We start from the raw sequence: 6,609 nt of genomic DNA on the forward strand, positions 1-6,609 counted from the left end.
CGACCAAAGGAGGCAGATTTAAAAAGGCCGCTGATCGAGGCTTTATTGAGATGTCACGGGCGGAATGCGATCAGACCCACAGAGGGGACAGGAGAAGGGTCTGAGGAGAAACCGAGTGGAAGCTTGACCGGACTGGACTTTTATGGGGCTTACAGCAGGAAGGGAAGGGCTTGGGACAGGAAAAGGTGTTTTTAGGGTCCCTTGCCCCCTTGGAGTTGGTCAGGGGAGTTGGCTGAACTCCAGGATTGGCCAGGGGGTCCTGCTGATTGACAGGCGATAGTCAGGAGATCCCGCTGATTGACAGGCGTTTCCACCGACTTCTGATGGATGTTCTTTTCCCATGCAGGCTGCTTTGTTCTAAATAGCCACGAAGTTGCCACCAAGTCACCACCACCGACCTAACAGTATCTGTCCCCAACTCTCTTGCCTGTGAGTCCTTCCCCTTCTTTCGACCTAGGGTTCTCATCTATAAAACAAGGTCTGACCTACTTAATTTCAAAGACCCTGATTGTAAGAGTCCCCAGGATTATGCATTGTATAAAAAAAAAATGTGTTCATTCTCATCATTGAAATATTTCTTCTTGAGCCCCATAAGTTTAACCCCCTAGCCCTTGAAACAGTTGAGAGACTGTTTCTGCCCCGCTACCCCACCAAGAGTCTTCAGTTGGTCCCAAGGCAGTGTGAGAAGTGTTAGGACAGAGAGGGAGGGGTCTGGAGCAGAATGATCTCAACACACCATGGGGGCAGGGAGGGGGCAGCAAGCCTTCCTGGTGTGCAGGTGCTCCATCCACACTAGGAGAGAGCGAGAACAGCGTGCTGAGCCGTGAATCATCAGTTAGTGCTACTGGCCAAAGGACCCACATTCCTTTATACCTCTCTGCGTTGCTCATCACCCATGGCTACCCTCTGGACTCCACCCCCTAGAGCAAATAAAAACCTAAGTCCAGAGCCCCACTGCAGAACGTTCTAGACTCCTGCATCTGCCACATCCTTCTCCAAGACCATGAAATGCTGGCTGCTGACTCTTATTGTGTTTTTGGTCCTGTTCCAGATGTTCCCAGGTAAACAGAACCAAGGAAGCCAGAAAAGAGAGCAGGTTGGGGAGCTTCATATATTTCCATCTGCTTAGACGGGGTTGGCTGGGGTGGCTGAAGTCGCTGATCATAGCAGAATGCTTTCCTCTCAGGACAGACCCGAGTCCCTCTGTTGGGAGTGTATCCGGCCCACAGCCTGGAGCCATGGAATAGGGCAGTGTTTTCTGAGGAATCCCTTTGGTATCTGACTGCTCCCCTTGGTACTTGGCATCAATCAGTGACCCAACTGAGAGGCTGCTCTACCTCGGCAGGTTTTCCATCTCTACCAGGTGGTGAGCCCTGAGCCTTTCTTAGACATTAAGTTCTGTTATTGCTTCCTACAACCCCCCCCCCTTCTCCTATTCTGGGATGGAAGTATCTTCGGGACAGTCGTGTGGAAGAAAGTACAGACTTTTCTGTTCCTCTCTAATCAAAAAAAGTCTGTGATTTTGTTAATGATTTATAATAAGATTTCATAAACAAATGGTCAGAGCTTTGAAACTATTTATAAAGACCTAAAGACCACTATGATTTTTTAGACAAGGTATTATTCCCCTACTTCTGAAATCTAAAACCTTTTCTTTATGTATATATAAATCCATATAAACTTGTATGCACCTGTAGTTTTAACCAAAAAAAGGTAATTACACATTATGCTCAAAAGGTTTTTAATTCAGCAGTTATGTGCTTGACATCTTCCTTGTCAGTACATAGAAATCTGCCTCATGGCTTCTAGAAGTCATTGGCTATTCTATTAGATAGGTAGATCACAGTTTTTAGATCTAATATCCACTTAAGGTAAAATGGGACCTTTCCAACTTGCACACTTGGGCAAAAATTTCTAAATAAGTTCATAGAAGTCAACTTGTTAGGAAAAGAGTAAGTTTGTAGTTTTGGTTTTCATAAGCATCTTTTCTAAGTGTCCTCTGAGTCATACATACCTGGAAGAAATCATTTGCTTTCCAGAGCAAAAGAGCTTTAGAAAACTCAAATGAACATTTGTTTATACCAACTCAAAACCATCTGGGTGACGTCAACTTCTCAACTATAACATTATTGTGAAAGGGAAAAAAATACTTTGAACGGTGAAGGAAAAGAACTTTGAAGCTAGAATGTTATATCCATCACACTGCTTTTTAAATATAGGGACATAACAAAAATATTCTCAAGCATATAACATCTCTAAGGTTTGTCACACAAAGATCCACTTTGTAAACACTCATGGAGAAAGAACTCAGATCAAAAGAGGAAAAAATCCAGAAGGCTGTTGGAAAAGGTGTAATGGGTAAGAATTATGAATTATTTCTAATTTTATAGTTGACTTTAAAAACTAGGCTAGAGGGCTAGAGATGCAATTTAGTGGTGAAGTAATAGAGGACAAGGGGTAGTGTGGAAGGGCCCAGCACCACAAAAAGAACAAAAAACACAACCAAACAACAACCAAACACACACAAAAAAAAAAACACTAAACTAGACTAGAAAGAAGGAGAAATGATTCCATAATTGCTCATAAGTTTCAGATAATCAACATGGTCAGAAGAGAAGGATCAAGACTCACTGAAGAGAAAGCCAACAATATGACCGCTGCTCAAGTACTTTGTGAAGGGGTGAGATGTAATCATGGAAAAGTTTCAGAAATCAGTCATAGCCCAGGGCTTTGCACAATTGCTTATGGTATAAAAATAAAAATAAAATCAGTACACTTTAAACCAGTCGAGGGAACCCTTATTCAGCTAATTGAAAGTAGTAAACAAGTAAATAAAATTATAATAGAAGATAAAATTACAGAAATAAGTATTTTTAATTTTAATTACAATAAATATAATCGAGTTAAGTTTACTAAATAAAAGCTCACACACACTCTTTAATGAGCTAAAGAAAGCTCAAATTATATGCTGCTTAAAAGACACAGACACATTTGATATTTAAAAACTATGGAAATATTAAAATAGTAAAGTGCCATTCTAGGCAAATATTATCTAATAGAAATCTGGAGTATCATTTCCCAGTGTATTTATTTCACTTTTCTTTAATTAAAGGACACACCTTTACAAAATGTATTCTGTGCAGTTTTGATTTGCATTTCTCTAATTGTTAGAAATGTTGAACATTTTTTCATATATTTGTTGATGAATTATTTCTTCTGTGAAGTGTCTGTTCAGTTCTTCAGCCCCATTTATTGATTCGGTTATTTGGGGTTTTTTGTGTTAAGTTTTTTGAGTTCTTTATGTATTGTGGAGATTAGTGCTCCATCTGAGGTGGCAAAGATTTTCTCCCATTCTGTAGGCTCTCTCTTCACACTCTGGATTGTTTGCTTCTGTGTGTGTGTGTGTGTGTGTGTGTGTGTGTGTTGCTGGGGATTGAACCCAGGGCCTTGTGCATGCGAGGTAAGCACTCTACCAACTGAGCTACATCCCCAGCCCCTGAATTATTTTCTTTGCCATGAAGAAGCTTTTTAGTTTGGTACTATCCCATTTACTGAGTCTTGATTTTATTTCTTGCACTCTAGGAGTCTTGTTAAGGAAGTTGGTTTCTCAGCTGACATGATGGAGAGTTGGCCTACATTTTCTAGTCCTGTATATCTAAGAGAAAAACAAAAACAAAAAAAATTCAGATTCACTTAAAAATCAACAGCCACATTGAGACAGATAGATGGTTGCTGGACACTTAAGTAATGAAGCCTTTAAAAGTAAAACTTGTTGGTTGTCCTGACTCTATCTTATGACTTACTCATATGTTTTCTATAAAATTACCCAAAGGTCTTTCACAAATCTTTCTCAAAAATGAAACAAAACATATCCAGCTAGTCATGGGGATGTTTCCTCCTCAGATTCTTTCAACTAATTGGTTGAGAGTTTATTAAATGAGTAGATATCATCTAAAGATATTCCAGGCTTTATTTATGAGGCACTGATTGTCCCAACCAGCAACATCAGCACCCTCTGGGATCCCATTAGCAATGTTAATTTCCACATCTACTGAATTAGAAACTCTGGGGCTGGAACTCTGATTTGTATTTTAACAAGCTCACCGGAGAGACTCTCATGCTTGTTCAGGGATGAGAACCAGTAAATAATCCACTACAGCTGTGTTTCTGAAGTCTGTAGCTAAAAAACAGGACCAAAAAAAAAAAAAACACTTTTTTTTTTAGAAATATAATTGATACACAAAACACTGTATATAGTTAGTGTATAAGACTGGAAGAGTCTGGAGAAAAGTATTCACACATAACTATTACAAGTTATGCCATCTACCTGTCCATCTCCTTTAGAAGATTCCTCCTGCGCAGACCAATTGCTCTAAGTATATTTTAAGTGAAAATTGTAGGCCCAACTTAAATTGAAATCCCTGGGTCTGTGGTTCAGCAAATGCAAAGAACTCAGCTGAGGTGAAATTGAATGAGCCTATTTTGAACAACTAATTTGACGTGATCATTATCACTTCTCACCCAATAACCCAAGTTCCCTGTTAGCCAGCAAGTTTCTTTCGACAATGATGGTGAGATGTTTGGACATGCGCCAGATCTTCCTTCATCCACATAATCTCCCTTAACCAGCAAGCACAGGGCTTTTGAGAGTATGGTCACCCCCACATCATGACGATGAGCACCAACAGCTTGAGGTAATTGACTGCCTCTGTTTGCTCTTCTCAGTCCACAGGAGCCAAAAATCTTGCTGGGCCATAAAAGGACATTGCAGGAAAAACTGCAGATCTGGTGAACAGGTGAAGAAGCCATGCAAACACGGTAACTATTGCTGCGTTCCCAGCAAGACAGATTCTCAACTGCACAGACCCACCAGGGAGACCCCACCCATGGTGCTGATGATTTCGTAGTAACTATCCAAGATGAGTAGAGAAGGAAGTAAACAACTAGGGTGAGTCTTTCAAACAGTTTGTCTGTGAAAGGAAGAAGAGGGTTGAGATGTCAAAGAGGGCAACGAGTATGCCACCATCTGCATGACTTTGGGTGACTTGAGGAAAGGTGACACGTTTCCAAGGACAAAAAGACTTAAGTGTTGTTAAATTCAGTCCCGTCTAATGCAAATCATCTTTGCACAAGTATCACCACTCCTGTGGACAAATTCTATAAGTAGATTATGAGGGGGCTGCAGAAAGAAGACCAATCATTTAACTGCGTATCTGTGTTGAAAACCTCACGTGGCCCACCTTAACGACCTGTGATAAAAATGAATGAGGAAGAAAAGAACCATCCCTGCTCCCACATCTTGATTCCCAGACCCATGGTTTTTTTTTTTTTTTTTTTTTTTTTACTATGGGAAAAAAAAAAAAAAAAACACCATACTTTAGAATCTAGACCTGAACATATCTTCAGGTTATGCTTATTAAACGTAGCAAAGTCTTGAAATTATTTGGGGATGTAAATTATGTCTTCGTAGGTCTGGCTTTGTAACTGTCACTCTGGGGCATGTTGAAATCCGACTCTAGAGGAATTTAGCAGCAAACTCAGGACAGACCACATTAGGGTCTGCAGGCAACGGAAAGCTACTCAGACATAAGAGACGGGGTCCTAAAAAATAAAGATTCAAAATTCTCAGTTCCATCTGATTCCACACATTTGTCAAGTGTCAGGATCCTAGTCCTTCTTAATCAATACTTTGATTTTGACATGATCAAATATGTAAATCTGTGAACTAACCTGAAGTTGAAATCTACAAACTGCAAAATTAAATGCGGAGTCTGATTTTCAACAAGCCTGATCCTCAAGCTACAAAAATGAAAGTTTTTGATTTTGACTTCTGTTGAGAGATTAAAGCCTTGATCTTGTTGGGTTTATTCTGTGAGTTCTCTCCATTGTTTCCAAACACCATCACACCCCGGGGGCTTGGGAGTCATCTTCCTACCATAACCATCCAGTTCTGGGCTCTGTTTGGTCCCCAAGAACTTGCGTTAGTAACTCAGTCTCAAGCAACAACAATAGTGATTGAATTAATTATGATACCATTGCATGCCATGGATTATCAGTGTATCACTTGTCCATTGGAAGGTTACACAAACCCCACATGTGAGGGTCTAGTCCCATTATCACTCCTGATACCAAGTTATTACACAGTCAGACCGCCGCCCCCCCCCAAGGCATTTTGACCAAGATGTTATACATTGGTTTATCAGCTGTTGGAGGACAAACAGAGAAAAAGAGAACCCCCAGGTAGCCCAAGAAGACAAATGCAGGGAGTAGCTACCACCTCAGAGTTGACAGGAGGAGTTTGAAGTCACCGTGACCTAGGAGCTCAGAGGACGGAGGCTGCAACGGTGGGCCTCCTCTTTCAGACAAGGGGGCGATCCTCGCATGTTACAGATTCTTTTTTAAATATTTATCTTTTAGGTGTAGTTGGACACAATGCCTTTATTTTGTTTATTTACATATGGTGCTGAGCATTGAACCAGGGCCCCACACATGCTAGGCAAGTGCTCCACCGCTGAGCCACAACCCCAGCCCTGTTACAGATTCTTATAAAGAGGCACCAGGGTGGAAATTTATTTGAGTATTAAAAAACAAAAAAAAAAAAAACTAGAG

This window comes from Urocitellus parryii, chromosome 6, assembly GCF_045843805.1.
Source record: "Urocitellus parryii isolate mUroPar1 chromosome 6, mUroPar1.hap1, whole genome shotgun sequence".
Classification (NCBI taxonomy): Eukaryota; Metazoa; Chordata; class Mammalia; order Rodentia; family Sciuridae; genus Urocitellus; species Urocitellus parryii.